Genomic DNA, 20,796 nt, shown 5'->3' on the forward strand with positions numbered 1-20,796 from the left:
TCTTTCTCAAGTCCAAGGTACTCATTTCAATGCACAAAGCTATGCTGACTCTCCCTAATATTTTCTTGCTTTTCCAATGACATGTAAATCCTGTCCCTAAGAATCCCTTCCAACAACTTCTTTGCCACTGACTTCAGGCTCACCGGTCTATAGTTCCCTGGCTTTTCCTTACCACCTTTCTCAAATAATGGGACAAATCCTCCAGCACCTCACATGTGGCGATCAATGATACAAATATCATAGCGAGGGGCCCAGCAAAAGCTTCTCTAATTACCCACAAAGTTCTGGGATATACCTGATTAAATTCCAGGGATTTATCAACTTTTATGCATTTTAAGACATCCAGTACCACCTCCTCTGCAATATGCACACTCGCCAAGTTATCAATATTTATTTCTCCAACTTCTCTAACTTCCATATCCCCTTTCAGTAAAAACTGACATGAAATAATTACAGAATCTCTCCCACCTCCTGCTGTTCCATAGACAGTCTTGTGATCTTTGAGGGTCGCTATTCGCTGCCTAGTTATTCTTTTGTCTTTAGTGTATTTGTAGAATCTCTTTGGATTCTCCTTAAACCTTTTTCCCAAAGCTATCTCATGTCCCCTTTTTCGCCTCCTGGTTTCCCGCGAGTATACTCCTACTGCCCTTATAGTCCTCTCGGGATTCACACAAACACAGTGCGGTCTGTACCTGCCATATCCTTCCTTCATTTTCTTGACCAGAGCCTCAGTTTCTCAGGTTATGCAGCATTCTCGATGCCTCCCAGCCTTGGCCTTAACAGGAACATACTGTCTGTGTACTCTCATTGTTGCAGGCCTATGGAGGATGTGGCAGATGATGACAGAGAAACAATCATTATCAGTAAAGAGGTAGTGTTGGGAAAGCGAACAACTCATCCTTATCTCTGTAATTCCTCTCTAGCCTCAGAACTACCACTATCTCTGCATCAAAGACATCTCAATCTCTGCAACATCCTCCAATCTCTAATCTCCTCCAGTCTCAACACACTCTCTATCTTTAATCTTGTCCACCCTCTCAAATCTCAGTGATGTGCCTTTCTTTAATTCCAGGCTTCAAGATAACCCATTTTTATTTCAGATTCATGCACCCAGAGATCCACAATGTCCCGCTTAACCTCTGTCACATTTTCCTCCAAAAAACATTATTTAATCACGTATCATCTATTCTAATATCGCCTTCTCTGACCTGGTTTCTATTGTGGCTTGTCATATTCCTATATTGCGCGTTTGTGGTCTACATGACAGAAAACGGTTTTGTGGTCCATTGGATTTATGCTGTAAAGAAATCTCCCAGCTAACGATTTTAATCCCATTTTCCAGCACAGAGCCCATAGACCTGTCAGCCTTGGCCTTGCAAGTGTGTTCCTAAATAGATTTTAAATGCCTTCAGGATTTCTGTCTCTCACTCTCTTCCAGACAGTGAGGTTTAATGCAACTGTTGCTCGATGCTATCACCCACAGGGTTCAGAGCAGCACGGTTAGTGCGAACCAGAGATCGCCCATTGGGAAGGATGGCAGGGTCCCTGACAGGGGGCACTGGAGATTTACCAGGATGGTTCAAGGAATGGGGGATTTTAGTTGCAGAATTTGTGGGCCTTTTTTAACATTAATTGTTCACGTGACATGTGTGTTGCTAATATACATCAAGAATAACCATCCGCAATTAATGGACTCTCCTTTTCAACCTCTCCCCTTGCCTGCGCTGTGGTAATATTCAGGTTAACCACTACCAGACATCTCTCTCTAATGAGAGAGCAGTCCTGTGGTCGGGTAGGACAATGCTGACTTGATCTTTTACACAGTGATGCCACTGTGCCTCTAGGGTGGGGAGAGGGAATGCTGAAGGTGGTGGATGGGAAATCACTCGGGTACAGTACTTTATCCTGGAGGATGTTCACTTTCTTTAATATTGTTGGGGGGGGGGGGTGCACTGATGCAGGCAAGTGGAGAATGTTCCAACACAACCCTGATGTGTACCTTATAGAGAGCAAACAGACATTGGGGAATCAGGAGTTTGGGGAAACTGAGGTGTTCTCCTTGTAGCAAAAGAAATTTGGGGAGCTGTGACAAAGTGGTTTACAAAAGTTACGCATTATTATAATAAACCTTAGATCCTTCAGCTCATTATACAAGGATTCCAGGACACATGTTGAAGATTTGGGAAGATCTATTGAAAGGATGGTTTGATTCAAAGGAGAACTTTTATTCAAAGGAGAACTTTTATTCAGCAAATGGTATTGATCTGGAACACAATACTCTCACACAATACGAATATCCAGGTCCTGATGAATGGAATAATTCTGTCAGAGTTTGGCGTTACAATGACTGAGATTACCATCTGAATATCTGCCTGTAATACAAGTTTATAAAATCCGTCACTGTCAGTTCAAGTTTGAAACTCATACAATCCCCTCCTCCTGGCCCTGGATGACTGTACACATTACCCCTAGTGGAGGTCAGCAGGCTCTTCAAGGGAAAATCTATGTGGGTTCCTATGAATGTCCACCTTGGAACTTCATGTGACTGAATATGGGACAGAATGTTCCAAGATTCAGTGAGATGTGGAGAGCAGAATTTGCTTCCGTTTCTTTCCTTCCATTCTGCTGCTGAGCCTCCTCAATAAGACATGGGGTGTGAAAGGCTCATGCACCTTGATGGGCAAGTTATCTCCATTCTGACCAATGGGCAACAAGCTCCTCCCAGTCATGAAATAGAGTATCCCTGAAAGATAGCAACTGCGCATGCTTCCCACTGCCCAGTGCTCACAGTACATGTTTCGAATAATGAGGGGGGAAATCTCCTAGAAAAGGCATAACAGGAAAGTTCCAAAAGGATTATAAACAGTTTACAGAGAGATATTCAGAGGAAACTTGGGCAACAAGTTGGCAAATAGAGTATAACTTGGGATAAACTGTAGAAAGCTGCATCACAAAGGGACTGGGGGAAAATGAGCAGGAAACAGAAAGCGAGCACACAGTTACAACAGGGAATCAGGAAAGGGAATGGAATACTGTCCCTTATTGCAAAGAGTTTGCAATATAAGAGTTTGGAGTATATACCTTAGGGCAACTAAACAAATGACAAGTGAGACCACATCTGGAGTAACGTGAACAGATTTGGTCACTTTAGTTCATGAAATAGAGCAGTTTATTGGAGGCATTTCAGAGAAGATCCATTGGGATGATCCCTGTTTTGAAGGGATTATCCTGTAAGCAAAGGGTGAATAAGTTGGGAATCTACTCACTGGACTTTGGAAGAATGAGAGGTGATCTCTTTGAAACATACAGGATTCTGTCAAGGTTTGACAGGGTAAATATGGAGAGGATGTGTCCCATTACGGTGAGTCTTGAACCAGATTCTGGATCAGTCGCGGAATCAAGGGCTCTGTTTCAGATTTCTCAAGTTAAAGGCAACACCGACACAGGTTAGGGTTTCAGTAGCAATGGAGCTGGAGTGAGAAGGAGATAAGCAACGTTTTAGAGATTGGAATTCCTGGTGTTTGTGATTGTGTAGATGTCTGATCAGAAGGTCACCTTGGGGTCAGATATGAGAGGAATATTGTGAAGAATGTAGTTCTGCCTCAGACACTTCCCAGTGAGAGGGAGGGACACAGCAGTAAGGGAAATGAATTTGGAATAGCAACTGAAGGCAATGGGTTTAACAATGACAGTGTGTCATTGGAGTGAATTGCAGCTAATCAAAGCGAGGTAAGCAGTTTGATAACTGAGTAATCGTGGAGTAATGGAGAGGGATGATGGGGAGGGAGAGCTGGGCATCGTCAGTGTACATGTGAAACCTAACACGGTGCTTTTGGGCGATGTTACCTCCTGGCAGTGTGGAGGTGAGAAACAGGAGGGACCAAGGATAGACCCTGGAGGGACACCAAATACAAGGAATTCAGAAAGGAAACAGAGAGTGGAGACGGAGCAGGATTTTCCAACGATGGTGAGGTCAAATATTAGGTTTTAGCAGAATGGGAGAGAAGGACATAACCAGAAAAAACAGACAGACAGATCATGGAACAATATCTGTGAATTGCAAGTTGGGGGGGGGGGGGGGGGGGTGACCGTGGTGGAGGGAGGGAGGGCGGTGACAAGCAGGAGGATGAGACAGATTTGGAATGTCCATGATTTAGCTACACGAGGGTAAATGGTCAAGAGGACCTCTAATAAGGCTTGACAAGGGACTCGAGGAAATGCAAGTTTAGGACTAAAATGAGGAGCACTCTTGTGAGGCAGTTTGGCTCGGTGGGCTAGTGGAGAGGGAGGAAAGAAGCAGAGGCAGCTGATCGGATTGTCTCAATGTTATTGACAGAGAAACCCCATGTGCTCCTCACTCTTGTTGTTGGAGGGGAGGATGGAGGAGACAGGATAATGGACAGTGTTTTTATGTCCAAAACAATAAACAAAACCTGTGATAGTGATTATGAAAATAAGTGAACAAACTGTCGTATTTATCATTTATCAAGAATATTAAAATATGCAACTGAAGTTCAGGTTTGAATCCCAAATCGGTAGAGGGTAGCTCTGAATTCAAGAAAAAAATAACTGGAATGAAGAATCTACTGTTTGCCATGGAACCATTGGGGATGTTTTTCTGCTATCGACAATGTCCTTGAGGGAAAGAAACCCGACAGTGGCCCATCAAGTCACTCATTGTATTAATCACTGCACAGTCTCAACAAAGGAATGAAACTGGATGGACCACATTACATCTACCAATGCACTGGAAAATACAACCACACAATCAGCCCTCTTGACCCTGCAACCTACGCCTCACTGTGGGCCAACAACAGCAGCAGAACTGTACTCCAGCCCAATCTGAAATCTCATGGCCTGATATCCCCCACTTAACCATTTACATCAAGCCAGGGGAATCAACCCTGGTTCAATGGTGAATGCAGGAGGGCATGTCAGGAACAGTACAAGGCATACCTAAAAATTAGGTGCCAACCTGGTGCAGCTACCAAACCTGCAAGCCAAACAGCACAAGCAACACCAAATAGAACTAAGTGATCCCATAACCAACAGATTAGATTGGAGTTCTGCAGTTTTGCCACACCAAGTCAAGAATAGTGATGGACAATTAAACAACTCACTGGAGGAACCATCACAGATATATCCACTCTTACTGATGGAGGGGTCTCACACATTCATGCAACAGATAAGAGGACAGCATTAGCAGCGATTTTCAGCCAGCAGTGCCAAGTGGATGAGCCTTCTCCATTGGTCCCTGCCATCACAGATATGAATCGACTTGGTTGAAAACTCATTTCCAATCAGATCAAGAAATGGATAAGCAGTGTAAAGGTATGGGCCCTGCCAATATTCTGGCAATAATACTGTTGGCTGTGCTCCAGAACCTGCTGCCCACCAAGGCAAGTACTGTTCCAGTACTGGCACCTACCGACTTTGTGGAACATTGCTCTGGGATGTTCCAACACAAAAACACAGGGCAGATCCAACTCAGCCAATTGCCCTCCATCAGTCCACACTCGCTCAGCAGTGAAATGATGGAAGGTGTCATCAACAGTGCTGTCACGCAGCTGCTCAGCAATAACCTGCTCAGCGATGCCCAGTTTGGGTTCTGCCAGGGCCACTCAGTTCCTGAGCTTGTTACAGACTTGATTCACAAACTGACAAACAGCTGAATGAGGTGAGGATGACAGGTCAGCCCCCCTCCAAGAACACTATTTCGACTTCAGTCATATCACCTGACCTCACCACAGTCTCAGCTCATTTGCTGAAACTCTCATTCATTCCTTTTGTTGACTCTAGATTTCATTATCTAAACCCACTCCTGGCCAGCATCACATTCACCCTCCCGATAATCTCAAGAATATTGAAAACTCTACAGCCGAAGTGCTCACTTGTACCAAAACTTGCTGATCAATCAAAAGACTCCCATTTATAAGCAACAACAAGTTATTTTCGCTCCTTTGAATTAATTCCTGGCTGTAATCATTCCTATCTCCCTGCACCACACACCTTTTCATATCTCAATAACTCATTTTAGTCCAGACTCTCAATGATGTGTTTATTTTTGAGTTCTCCTGTGTGAATATTTCTATAGACTCCAAGGGAACATGGTCTGGAATCCCCACTCTAACTCTCTAAGATCTACTTTCTTACTTCAAGGCATTCTTGAAAAACTGCTTATTTGGCAATGGTTTTGGTCACTGGACACAATATTCTCCATCTGTAACCTTATGTCAAAACTTCTCAATAATATTTTTGTGAAATTAAAACCATGATGATTTGTACAGATATCTTCTACTCTTCAATATCGCTGAGTGAATAATCTGTAACGTCTCTTACCCAACCACGTTGTGGGAGCACCTTCACCATACAAACTGCAGCAGTACAAGGAAGTCAAACATCACCCTCTCCACAGGCAACAAGGCTTTGGCATTGATCGCTGGTTTCTGTGGAAGGAGAAATACACCGTTGATGTTTCATGGAGTGCAATATGAATTACAGGGAATGAAAATGGTGCAGAATTTGACTGTCAGAAATTGAAGGAAAATGCACTCGCTTATTGGAAAAAAGAATTCTTGACTGTCAAAGATATTGTGGAAAAAAGTAACCTGATAATGGAACATCATACGGTCAGGAGCCAGGCAGCAGTGGACAATTCATTTACATTCCTGAAGAAGGGCTTATGCCCGAAACATTGATACTCCTGCTCCTCGGATGCTGCCTGGCCTGCTGTGTTTTTCCAACTCTACATTTTTCAATTCATTTTCAAAACAGCTGTGAAAGTAATTGTAAAATACTATACAGAGCAAAAATATACCCATGAGAGATTGAGGAAGCTAGATAATGAACAAGTGGACATCAGAGAACCAAGAGATGAACCAGGGCAGAGTTCACTTTTATGATCCCACAGTCAAAGATGTCTAGCACAGAAACAGACTTCTTCGGTCCAACCTATGCCAACCAGATATCCTAATCTAATCTACCTTCATTAAATCATTTTTGCCACTCCTCATCTGATCAATATCCCACTGTACTCTGAGATAACCTTCTTCATTGTCCACAATACCTCCAATTTTGGTGTCACCTGCAAACTTACTAACGAAACGGCCTCTATTCATATCCAAATCATTTAAATGAATTACGAAACAAATCCAGAAAAAAGTCAATTTCTCTGGGTTTGAATGTGCGCTGTGTAAATCCTGCCCTATGACTCTTTTTACCAGGGAAGGCTGCACATACATCCCTCTGATCTTTGCCCCCTACAAAGCTGGCGGCCGCGCACGTGTCCAGTGAATCATTGCCCCGAATAAAGATGGCGGCGCTCACTCGGGCCGATTACTCAACGAGGCATTTTCCCGTTTACTTCAAACATGAGACTGAAAGTTTCAAATTTGTATTTTCCGATGTGTACCAAATGATTGTAAAACCTCTCAGACCATACCAACACCATTTTCCTCCCACTAACGGCTGTTTATTTCTTTCCTTACCGACAGCTCTCCGCACATCCATCCCCAACATCCGCGCCGACCGCGAGGATGATCACGTGGTATAGTCAAGTCCCGCCCCCCATTCACTGATTGACCGGAGGACCATCTGCCCCACCAGGTCCTCCAGCTCTACCCCTGCCTTTCCATTGGTCCACCACTGACATCATTAACCCGGGGTATAAACGATGACTGCAGATGCTGGAAATCAGATTCTGGATTAGTGGTGCTGGAAGAGCACAGCAGTTCAGGCAGCATCCAAGGTGCTTCAAAATCGACGTTTCGGGCAAAAGCCCGAATAAAGGCAGTGAGCCTGAAGCGTGGAGAGATAAGCTAGAGGAGGGTGGGGAGAAAGTAGCATAGAGCACAATGGGTGAGTAGAGGAGGGGATGAAGGTGATCGGTCAGGGAGGAGAGGGTGGAGTGGATAGGTGGAACAGGATATAGGCAGGTAGGACAAGTCATGGGGACACTGCTGAGCTGGAAGTTTGGAACGAGGGTGAGGTGGGGGAAGGGGAAATGAGGAAACTGTTGAAGTCCACATTGATGCCCTGGGGTTGAAGCGTTCCGAGGCGGAAGATGAGGCGTTCTTCCTCCAGGCGTCTGATGGTGAGGGAGCGGGGTTGAAGGAGGCCCAGGACCTCCATGTCCTCAGCAGAGTGGTAGGGGGAGTTGAAATGTTGGGCCACGGCGCGGTGTGGTTGATTGGTGCGGGTGTCTCGGAGATATTCCCTAAAGTGCTCTGCTAGGAGGTGCCCAGTCTCTCCAATGTAGATGAGACCACATCGGGAGCAACGGATACAATAAATGATATTGGTGGATGTGCAAGTAAAACTTTGGATGTTGAAGGCTCCTTTAGGGCCTTGGATAGAGGTAGGGGAGGTGGTGTGGGTGCAGGTTTTACAGTTCCTGCGGTGGCAGGGGAAAGTGTCAGGATGGGAGGGTGGGTTGTAGGGGGGGCATGGACCTGACCAGGTAGTCACGGAGGGAACGGTCTTTGCAGAAGGCGGAAAGAGGTGGGGAGGGAAGTATATCCCTGGTGGTGGGGTGTGTTTGGAGGTGGCGGAAATGTCGGTGGATGATTTGGTTTATGCAAAGGTTGGTAGGATGGAAGGTGAGCACCAGGGGCATTCTGTCATTGTTATGGTTGGAGGGGTGGGGTCTGAGGGCGGAGGTGCGGGATGTGGATGAGATGCATTGGAGGGCATCTTTAATCACGTGGGAAGGGAAATTACGGTCTCTAAAGAAGGAGGCCATCTGGTGTGTTCTGTGGCGGAACCGGTCCTCCTGGGATCAGATATGGTGGAGGCGGAGGAATTAGGAATATGGGATGGCATTTTTGCAAGAGGTAGGGTGGGAAGAAGTATAATCCAGGTAGCTGTGGGAGTTGGTGGGTCTGTAAAAAATGTCAGTGTCAAGTCGGTAGTCATTAATGGAGATGGAGAAGTCCAGGAAGGGGAGGGAGGTGTCAGAGGTGGTCCAGGTAAATTTAAGGTCAGGGTGGAATGTGTTGGTGAAGTTGATGAATTGCTCAACCCGGGCCCGATTGTTGGCTAGAGCATTCGCACTGCTTCATGACTTTTGTTGCTGTTTATCAGTTACAAGAGTGAGGGACAAAGTTAAAAATCACACAACCACCTGATGAAGAAGCAGCAAAGCTCGTACTTTCAAATGAACCCATTAGACTATAACATGGTGTTCTGTGAATTTGAATTTTGTCCATCCTAATCCAACACCAGCACCTCTAAGGTAAAAACAATGACTGCAGATGCTGGAAACTAGATTCTGGATTAGTGGTGATGTAAGAGCACAGCAGTTCAGGCAGCATCCGAGGAGCAGTAAAATCGACGTTTCAGGCAAAAGCCCTTCATTTGGAATAAAGGCAGAGAACCTGAAGCGTGGAGAGATAAGCTCGAGGAGGGTGGGGGTGGGGAGAAAGAAGCATAGAGTACAATAGTAGAGTAGGGCAGGGGATGAAGGTGATGGGTCGGGGGGAGGGTGGAGTGGATAGGTGGAAAAGAAGATAGGCAAGTAGGACAAGTCAAGGGGACACTGCTGAGCTGGAAGTTTGTAAATAGGGTGAGGTGTGGGAAGGGGAAATGAGGAAACTGTTGAAGTCCACATTTCAACCCCAGGGCAACAATGTGGACTTCAACAGTTTCCTCATTTCCCCTTCCCACACCTCACCCTAGTTCCAAAATTCCGGCTCAGCACTGTCCCCTTGACTTGTCCTACCTGCCTATCTTCTTTTCCTCCTATCCACTCCACCCTCCTCCCTGAACTATCACCTTCATACCCTTCCCCACTCACCTATTGTACTCTATGCTACTTGCTCCCCACCCTCTTCTCGCTTATCTCTCCACACTTCAGGCTCTCTGCCTTTATTCCTGATGGAGGGCTTTTGCCCGAAACGTCGATTTTACTGCTCCTCAGATGCTGCCTGAAATACTGTGCTCTTCCAGCACCACTAATCCAGAACCAGCACTTCCAAGTCGAGTGAGGGAGGAATGCATAACGTAACATAAGAACTAGGAACAGGAGAAGGCCGTCCTGCCCTTTGAGCCTGCTCTGCCATTCAATGTGACCATGGCTGATCATTTCGTGGATGCAGAACCATTTACTCACATTCTCACCGTATCCCTTAATTAATTATTTCTTTTTTAAAAAACCTAACTTAGCTTTATAAATGTTTACTGAACTAGCATCAACTACTTCCCTGGGCAATGAATTCTGTAGAGGTCAAGAAGTTCCTTCTCAATTCAGTCTTAAATTTGCTGCCTCTAATCTTGAGATGATCCCTCTTGTGCTAGCTTCACCTGCCAGTGGCAACATCCTCTCTACTTCTATTTTATCCATTCCATTCATTATTTTATATTTTTCCATTCTTCTGAATTCCAATGAATATATTACCAATCTACTGTTAAGCCAAACCCCTCAACTCCGGAAACAACCTAATTAACCTCCTCCTTATCGATGGGACGGGGCAAATATAATGCGATTCAGCAAGAATTAGGATGCATAGAATGGGGTCGCAAAATGCAGGGGATGCAGACTATTGAAATCTGGAGCTGGTTTAATGAACAGATATTACATGTCCTTGACAGGTATGTCCCTGTCAGGCAGGAATGAAGTGATAAGGTAAGGGAACCATGGTTTACTGTGGAAATTGCATCTCTTGTTCAGAAAAAGAAGGAGGCTTATGTGTTGATGAGGCAAGATGGAACAGATGAGGCAATGGAGAGTTACATATCAGATAGGAAGGATTTAAAGAGAGAGTTAAGAGCAAAGAGAGGACACAAGCAGTCTTTAGTGAATAGAATAAAGGAGAACCCTAAAGCTTTCTATAGGTATGTGAGAAACAAAAGCGTAGGGTAGGAATATGGCCAGTCAAAGACAGAAGTGAGAAGTTCAGTGTGGACCCTGTGGAGACCGGTGAGGTGCTAAATGAACATTTCTCATCAGTTTTCACTCAGGAAAAGGAGAATATTGTAGAGGAGAAGAGGTACAACATATTTGACTAGAAAGGATCGAGGTTGGTTACGATCAGGTGTTATCAATTCCAGAAAGTAGACAAGTCCCCTGGGCTAGATGGGATTTATCTGAGGATTCTCTGGGAAGCGAGGGAGGAGATAACAGAGACTTTGGCTTTGATATTTGAGTCGTCATTCTCTACAGGTTTGGTACTAGAGGACTGAAGGATTGCAAATGTTGTTCCCTTGATTCCAAGGGCAATGGAGATGATCCAGGTAATTATAGACCAGTGAGCCTTACTTCTGTTGTAGGAAAGGTTTTGGAAAGGATTATAAGAGAAAAGATTTATAATCAACGAGCAAACAACAATTTGATTTCAGATAGTCAACATGGTTTCGTCAAGGGCAGGTCATGTCTCACAAACCTCTGAGTTTTTTGAGAAGGTGACCAAGCATGTAGATGAGGGTAGAGCAGTTGACATGATATACATGGTCTTCAGTAAAGCCTTTGATAGGGTTCCACATGGTAGGCTGTTGGAGAAAATGCAGAGACATGAAATGGAGAGTAATTTAGCAGTTTGGATTCGAAACTGGCTTTCTGAAAGAAGGCAGCGAGTGGTGGCTGATGGAAAATATTCAGCCTGGACTCAGGTTAGTAGTGGTGTGCCACAAGGATCTGTTTTGGTACCACTGCTGTTTGTTATTTTTATAAATGACGTAGATGCAGGCATGGGTGGCTGGATCAGTAAACTTGCAAACGACACTAAATTCCGTGGAGTGGACAGTATGGAAGAATGTTACAGATTGCAGGGGGACTTGGATAAACTGCAGAATTATGCTGAGAGGTGACAAATGGAGTTAAATGCAGCTAAATGTGAGGTGATACCGTTGAGAAGAATAACAGGAAGGCAGAGTACTGGGTTAATGGAAAGATTCTTGGTAGGGTGGATGTGCAGAGGGATGGTGGAGTCCATGAACATAGATGCCTGAAAGTTGCCACCCAGGTGGATAGTACTGTTAAGGCAGTATACGGTGTGTTAGGTTTCATTCATAGAGGGATTGAGTTCCGGAGCTGCAATATCATGCTGCAACTAAACAAAATGCTGGTGTGGCCATACTTGGAATATTGTGTGCAGTTCTAGTGCCCATAATACGGGAAGGATGTGAAAGCATTTGAAAAAGTGCAGAGGAGATTTACCAGGATGTTGCCTGGTCTGGATGGAAGGTCTTATGAGGAAAGGTTGAGCGACTTGAACCTGTTCTCATTGGCAAGAAGTGACTAAGAGGGGATTTGATAGAGACATACAAGATGATCAGAGGATTAGATAGGGTATACAGTGAAAGTCTTTTTCCTAGGATGATGACGCTAGCATGTATGTACAACTACAAATTGAGGGGTGATAGATTTAAACACGTCAGAGGCAGGGTCTTTACTCAGAGAGTGGTTAGGGTATGGAATGCACTACCTGCTAATGTGGCTAACTCAGCCACATGAGGGAAATTTAAACAATCCTTTACTTAAGCACATGGGTGATTTTGGGATAGTGTAGGGGGACGAGCTGAGAATGATTCATAGGTCGGCGCAACATCAAGGACCGAAGGGCCTGTTCTGCCCTGTATTGTTCTATGACTATCGTGCTACAAGAGATTTCTGCTGTCTTAAACAGAGTGATGGATCTTGTATTGTGGCCTTACAAAATGTCAGCGATCTCTGCCAACAATGTACGAGGTATAGTCAGTTCAATAATATGATGCTGCATAGGAGCGGAATAGGTAACTCCATACAAAACCCTACACCTTCTCACCTATTTTCACCTCCAAAACTGAGGAAATTCTACAAAAGCACCTCCATATCCCACCACAACACTTTGCCCCACAATCGTGGTATCTGACTGTGCACAAGGAGGAGTGCAACAGTATGTATTGGGACCCAATGGGGCCCTGAAACACTTGGTAAAGACTGAAATCTTCTGAGCATTGAGAGCCCCACCACATTGTATTTATTTTCTATATTTTTTTCCTCTGTTCCTGACTTCCCTTGTTTTTCCTAATGAACCTGTTCAAAGTAGTTATTACACACACCTGCACTAGCTGTGAATTGAACTCAAGCCTCTCGATCCAAGATTCGGGATATTTTCACTGCATCACAAGACATCGACTCTAACTTCCCTTGTCCCTAATTGTTTCTTGTGCTGAGCCTGCTGAGTCACGCCTGAATCAAGTCTGCAATTGGGAGGAAGGGGCGGAACTGATGACCGAGCAGCGGCCGGTCCTCCAACCAAAAGTGAGTGAGGATCGGGGCCAAAGCATTCTCGCAGAGTAAACGCTTGAAAATTGGTCAGAAAGCAAACTGTTTTGCAGGATTGATAATTCTCATTAACATAGTGGAGCATTAAACCTCTCTCAAAAATCTATGTGAAATTTTAACAAATAGTCCTACATATTTGCACATTTCGAGTAAGAAACCTCTTTTCAAATCCCAGAACAATTGTTAATTTACATACCTGGCCGGTATGGTTAAATTGAGGCGACCAGTCTATTTACATGCTAGATAGCGCCATGACTATAACTCGACAGAGCAATTATTAATGACTAGTATTTCCCCCATGATTCTGTGCAGGTATGAATATTCTCTGTAAACTCATTGATGACTTCAGACGCACGCGTCGTTTGCTTTCTATGTGGAGCATGCGCAGTGTCACTGACCAGGACAGAGAAACATGGAGCTGCTTTCTCCAGCAGCGGCTGCGATCGGCTTCAAAGAGTGGCGTTCAGAGCCGGTGTGTGGGAGCCTTGCTGGGAGAAAGGAGCGGAGAGAATTCACAACTCCCGGATAAAGGTTAAAAACCCCGAAAAAGACCCTTCAGGCCTGGGTCAGGATGTGGCGGTCTCTGATCAGGGAAACGGCCCAGGATCACGGCCGCCATTTGTTTGAGGGAAGAGGGAGCGCGGGCCTGAGGGTCGCCATCTTGAGAAGGTCAAGTTGCAGGAGGGTGGGGATTTGGGGTCTGTGGAACAATCAGAGGAAACGGAAGACCCATTGTTATTGATTCATTCCACGAAGAGAATGTAAGGACTGCCGATGCTGGAGATCAGAGCCGAAAATGTGTTGCTTGAAAAGTGCAGCAGGTCAGGCAGCATCCAAGGTTCAGGATTCCTGAAGAAGGGCTTATGCCCGAAACGTCGATTCTCCTGTTCCTTGGATGCTACCTGACCTGCTGCGCTTTTCGAACAATTAATTCCACGAACACAGCTTCACTGGGCGATCCCCCAGGAATATCCTCTCTCTGTCCTGCTGTGATGTTTCACCCCATCAGAACCAGCAGCTCTCCTCCTCTCTCAGCTCCCCTTCTGTCCTTCCTGCAGCATCTGTCCCCTGGAACATTGAGCTGCCTGTCCTGTCCCTCCCTCAGCTGTTGTTCTGTAATACCTGTGATATCCCAGACCCATCTTAGATTACTTCACTAAAGACAGGAATGCACTCTATGGATACTTCTTAACATCAGCAATTATTTAATACTCACTTATGGGTTTTTAATCTAATCTTTTTTGAAACATTTAATTCACATCCAAACATTTGCAATGGTGGGATTTGAACCTGTGTCCAGAGAACATTTGCTGAGTTTCTGGATTAATTATCTCACAATAATGCCATTAGGCCATCACTTCGCCTGCTCACAGGTTGCGCATTCCACTGCAATATGAATCAAAACCCTTTCTTCCTGCACAATTGTTTGATCCTGCACTCTGGTGATATGACTCAGTATCTCTCCATGTGGTATCCTTCACTTTGTGGGTCTATTGCTGCTTCTGTCAGCGCCTCTCACTCTTGAGGCTACTCCAGATCTTGAGCCAACAGAATTCTTCACTCCAGAGAGATGAGGCAGCACAGGCCAGGATTGGAGACTGGGATTTTCCAGATCTCTGTGGGGCTCAATGCCATTCTACATGTGTAACCCTCACAGCATCAGTCAATTTTCCCTTTCTGCCTATTTCTGTCTCTTCTACAGGTACTCAGGGAGTTCATGACTCAATAGACTTGCTAACTGCTGGTTGGGACGATGGTTGGTTAGCCAGAGAGACAAAGGTCAGGGAGGTCGGGAGTCTTCAATAAATCCTGCCGCCAGGTAAGATCATTCCGTTGCACAGAGCAGAGAGCAATTAGAGGGCTCCAAACATTAGCTAACAAGACATGACATAAATATAGTACTGGAGGGTGAGTACAGTCCAGACCCACACGAGGCTCAATCACCACCTTTACTTTAAGTTTGGTTTTGTACTGAGACAGCATCAAGAGTTCCCAGTTTTCAATCCAGGTATGTGCTATCTTTGCGAGCATCAGAACAACAGAGGGGAAAGCAGGCCTCCCACGAGATGGTGTAAATGCTTCCTGGGATCTTCCTGTTCCCTATTCCCTCTCCAACACTGTATCTCTGGCTTGTATTGAGGACCAGTGTCTTCAATCATTCTAACTCCTATAACAGTTCCTATCTCTGTCATCTCCTCCCCTCTCACCAATTATTTCACATATTTCAAACCTCCAGTCCAGATGACCATCCATATCGCTGTAACTTGCTTCAATCTCTCCAACATGCCTTGTCTCGATAGTCTCCTTCTCCAACAACTGGAGACACAGGGTCTGTTTCTGTGCTGCATGACTCTTCGGCTGAGGTTTCCTAAATGGAATGAGTTGCATTTGCCTATGTTTGGCCCATAGCCCTTCAAATCTTCTCCTCTCCATGTCGCTTCCCAAGTGTCTTTTCCATGTTGTAATTGTATTTGTTTTTACCATTTCCTCTGGCAGTTCATTCCATCTATGCACCATTCTCTGTGGAAAATGTTGCCCCTCAGCTCCCTCTTTAAATACTTGCTCTGTCACCTCACGTTTATGCCTCTAGCTTTGGACTGACCTACCCTTGGCTATTCACCTTACATAGGCCCTACATGGTTTCATAAACCTTTATAAAGTCACCCCGTGGCCTCCTCTGCCCAGGAGAAATATTGACAACAATGTTACCAATATCTCCAACTCATGTACGCAGTGCTCTGACCAATGAAGACAAGTTTGCCAAATGCTGCTTTCCCCACCACTCTGTCCACCTGTGATGGCACTTCCAACGAACCATGTTACTGCACCCCTTGGTCTCTCCCTGTTTGACAACACAGTCCAGAGCCCGACCATTAACTGTATTAGTCCTCCCTGGTTTGACTTAATTAAATCCAGTACCTGAATTAAATTCCATCTTTCATTCCTTGGCCCACGAGCCCAGTTGATTAACATCCCCTTCGATAACTATATTCCCTGCTCACTCTTCCACTAGTCTTGGTATCCGCAAACATACTAACAGAGACTGCTATATTTTCACTCAGATTGTTTTTGTAAATGGTGCACCAATCCTGGAAGCAGACTGCTGGTCAGAGGCCTCCAGTCTGAACAACAACCCTCTCCCACCTCCCTCTCTCTCCCACTGTCATCCCATTGTGTATCCAGTTGGTGAGCTCTCCCTGATCCCTTGTGATCTACCCTTACTTACCAATGGATCATGCTACACCTTGACGTCTGTTGCTCTGCCTTCGTCTTCTTGATCACATCTTGAACAAACTCCAATCAAGTTTGTGAGACATGTTTTCTCACGCGCAAAGCCATGCTGGCTGGCTGTAATCAGTCCTTATCTTTCCCATTGCAAGTAAGTCATACCTCTCTCAGAATGACCTTCAACAACTGACCCACCCTGATATCTGGCTCACCAGTCTGTACACCCCTGGCTTTCTCTTGCATCCTTCCTTAATTAATGATACAATATTATAATCACAGTCAGACAGTCATACTGCACTGTTGGTTAGCACTAACCATACTCGAAAAATGATCTCGTCCCACCTGCCTGTTCCTGGATCATATCCTTTCAAACCTTTCCTATTCCTGGACTAATCCAAATGTCTTTTAAACATTGTAATTGTCCCCATGTTCGCCCCTTCCTTGGGAGGTTCATTCCACACACAACCCACCCTCTGTGTAACAATGTACCTCTCATGTCTTTTTTTTATATGTCTCTCCTCTAAAAATGTAGTGCCTTGTCTTGAAACTCCCCTGTCCATGGGAAAAGACATCTCCCATTAACTCTATCTATCCCCCTCATGATTTTATAAACTTCTATGAGGTCATCTGTCAACATTCAGGTTTCAGTGAAAAAATGTGTTGCTGGAAAAGCGCATCAGGTCAGGCAGCATCCAAGGAACAGGAGAATCGACGTTTCGGCCATCAGCCTGAAGAAGGGCTGATGCCCGAAACGTCGATTCTCCTGTTCCTTGGATGCTGCCTGACCTGCTGCACTTTTCCAGCAACACATTTTTCAGCTCTGATTTCCAGCATCTGCAGTCCTCACTTTCTCCTCAATGATAAAATACCAATCTCTCCAGCCTTTCTTTATAACTGTAAACTTTCATACCCATCCACGTCCCAGTAAATCTCCTCTGAACCCTCTCCAGCTTAATAATATCCTTCCGATAGCCTGGGCGACCAGAACTGGATACAGTATTCCAGAAGAGGTCTCAGCAATGGCCTGTATAATCTCAATGTGACTTCCCAATTCCTCTATCCAAAGGACTGAGCAATGAAAGGAAGTGAGGCAAGCACCTTTTTTTGACCATCCTGTCTCTCCATGTTGCAAGCGTCAAAGAATTATTTACCTGAACCCCGAGTTCAACAACACACTACCGAAGGTTCTATCGTTAATTGTATAAGTCCTGCCCATGTTTGTTGCACCAAATGCCTTACCTCACATTTATTCAGATTGAACTCCATCTACAGTTTTTCAGCCATTCACACATTTCATCAGGATCCCTTTGTAATCTCAGAAAACCTTCTTCACTATCCAGAATGCCACCATCCAGTCTAACAGCCTATCACACATCGCTCTCTATGGTACAAACATCTCTGCTAGGGCCCCTACAATTTCTTCACCAGCTTCCCACAATGTCCTAATATACATTTGATCAGGTCCTGGAGATTTATCTAACTTTATGTATTAAAACCTCCAGCACCTCCTTTCCTATAATGTGGACTCATTTCAGGACATTGAGTCACAGAGATGTACAGCACAGAAGCAGATCCTTCAGACCAACTCCTGCATGACGTTTCTAGTCCCATTTGCAAGAATTTTGCCAATATCCCTCTAAACCCTTCCTATTCATACACCCATCCACATGCCTTTTAACTGTATTTCTATCAGCCTCCACTATTTCCTCTGGTAGCTTATTCCATACAACCTGCAGGAACCAATTGTCCTTTAGGTCCCTTTGAAAATTTCCCCTCGAACTTTAAAGCTATGGCCTATCGGTTTGTAATCCCCCAACCTGGGGAAAAGACCTTGTCTATTCACCCTATCGATGACCATCATGATTTTAAACACCTTTATCAGGTAACTCCTCAGCCTCCCATGTTCAAGTGAATTCAGCCCCAGCTTATTCAGCTTTTCCTTGCAGCGCAAACCCTACAACTCTGGCAAATCCTTGGTCATCTGAACCCTTTCATGTTCCACAACATCCACAGCATTGAGACCAGAATTGCACACAGTATTCCAATAGTGGTCAGGCCAAACACTGTTTAGTTCCCTGAGCGCCCCAGTCTTTATCCACAGGAAGTTCCAAAGTGAAATATTTGTTTTGGATCTTGTAGTTTCACACATCGTTGCCTTCATTGATCATTAAGGAGACCGGGTTTGTCCCTAGCTCTTCTTTTGCTCTTAATACACTTGTAGAGTCTCTTTGGATTCTCCTTTACTTTCTCTGCCAAAGCGATCTCGTGTCCCCTTTGTACATTCCTGATTTCCATCCTAGGTGTATTTCTACAGCCCTGATGCTCCTGAAGGGATTCCCTTGAGTCAGCCAGTTATATCTGACATGTGACCCCTTTTTTTCTTGACCACAGCTTCGAAACTCAGCCAGTGTTTCCTAATTCAGTCAGCATTGAGCTGCACACTAACAGGAACACACTGGCGCTGAACGCTCCTTTTATCTCGGTTTTAAAATATTCCTACTTGGCAGACTTCCATTTATCTGCAAATAGCCTCCCCAGATCTGCTTTAAAAATTCATGACTACCTTGCTCCATTGTATAACTTTAACTTGTGGACCAGGCCTGTCCTTTTCCATCGCTATTTTCAAACTAATACAATTCTGGTGACTTTCCAAAGTGCGTCCCCGCTAACACCTCAGTCCCGTTCCCGACCTTGTTTCCCAATTGGAGGTCAGGTTTAGCCCCATTTTCCAGTTGGGTCATTTACATAATGATGGAAGTTTCTGGAACACTTAACAAATTCCTTCCATCCAACTGCTTAACACAGTAGCAATCCCAGTCCAGGTTTGGAAAGGTTAAAATCCCCTACCATTACGAAACTATCATTCTAACAGGTATCTGAGATCTCCTGACATATTTGTTCCTTCATCTCCCATTGCCTATCGCTGTAGTACCATCGTAGCAAACTAATGACCAATTTTTATTTCTCGGTTCCACTAATATCATTTATCTGGGCGATCCTGAATGAATATTCTCTCTAGGTACTGCTGTGATGTTTTCCTCCAATCAAAACCACCAGCTCTCCTCCTGTTTTGCCTCCTGTTCTATCCTTCCTGTAGCCTCTGTCCCGTGGAACATTGAGCTGCCAGTCCTGTCCCTCCCTTATCTGTGTTTCTGTAATATCTATGGTATCCCAGTCCCATGTTCCCTTCCATGTTCTGGGTTCATCTGCCTTACCTGTGCGGCCCCTTGCATTGAAATAATGCAGTTTAATTAATCAATTTTCCCTCATTGCCTGCTATGTTCTTGCCTGCCTTGTCTATTTAAATTGCTCTCTTGAACATCTATACCAGCCTCAAACTTCTTTCTGGCTGTACGACTGTTTGCGGTCCCACATCCCTGCCAGACGATTTTAAATCCTCTCGAGCAGCTCCAGCAACGTTCCCCACCATGATATGGGTTCCCCTCCTGCTCCCAGTTCAGGTGTGTTCCCCACCCTGTCTACCTGTGCTGACACCTTCAGACATCCAGGGACTTACCCACCAAGGTCCCTGTATTCCTCAGTACTCCAAGAGGACCTACCATTCATGATGTATACCATTTGCTGATTAGACTTCCCACAGTGCATTACCTCACAGTGATCAGAAGTGAACTCCATCTTCCATTACTCTGCTCAGTTTATCATCTGATCGATATCAGACTACAGCCTGAGACCATGCTCCTCACTGTGGACAACACCCTCACCTTTCATGTCATCTGCAAACCTACCAATGATACCTTCTGCTTTCACATCCGAGATATTAATGTCCATAATAACCAGCAATGGTTCCTGTACAGAACCCTGTAGTACATCCGCTGGGCAAAGTTTTCCAGTCGTGAAAAACCTGCTCCACCAATTATGGATCCAATTTTCCAACTTGCCTTGGATCCCATGGGCTCTTTCCTTTTGGACCGGCCTTCCACGTGAGACCTTGTCAAAGACATTAATAAACACCATGTTACCACATCATCTGCACTGCCCTCATCAATATCAGAGGACAGTCCTCTACCAAATCCATACAGACAATCCCTAATGCATTCCTATCCTTTCGAATGCTGATTCATCGTGTCCCTCAGAATTGTTTCCAATAATTTCCCTCCCCCTGCTGGCAGACTATCTGCTCTGTAATTACCTGACCTATCCCTGCTGCCATTCTTGAACAAAGGAATCACATCAGCGATCCTCCTGTCATTCAGCACTTCACCTGTGGCCAGCAAAGTATTAAAAAAATCTGCCAGGGCCCCAGCAATCTCCTCCCTTACTTCCCATAACTGCCTGGGATATATTTT

General features: G+C 44.9%; 1 long non-coding RNA gene across 2 annotated transcripts; it reads right to left on the reverse strand.

Annotated features, from left to right (window-relative positions):
- Positions 1-706: 706 nt before the first annotated feature.
- On the reverse strand, positions 707-13,128 carry LOC140454068 (uncharacterized). Of its 2 annotated transcripts, none has more exons than XR_011952593.1 (3): positions 13,036-13,128; positions 6,340-6,446; positions 707-818 (listed from the first exon to the last, which is right to left on the reverse strand). It is a non-coding gene; the product is annotated as an uncharacterized lncRNA (long non-coding RNA). The 2 variants fall into 2 exon arrangements; XR_011952594.1 differs by lacking the exon at positions 13,036-13,128 and adding an exon at positions 7,488-7,534.
- Positions 13,129-20,796: the final 7,668 nt, after the last annotated feature.

The sequence above is a fragment of the Chiloscyllium punctatum genome, chromosome 28, assembly GCF_047496795.1.
Source record: "Chiloscyllium punctatum isolate Juve2018m chromosome 28, sChiPun1.3, whole genome shotgun sequence".
Lineage (NCBI taxonomy): Eukaryota > Metazoa > Chordata > Chondrichthyes > Orectolobiformes > Hemiscylliidae > Chiloscyllium > Chiloscyllium punctatum.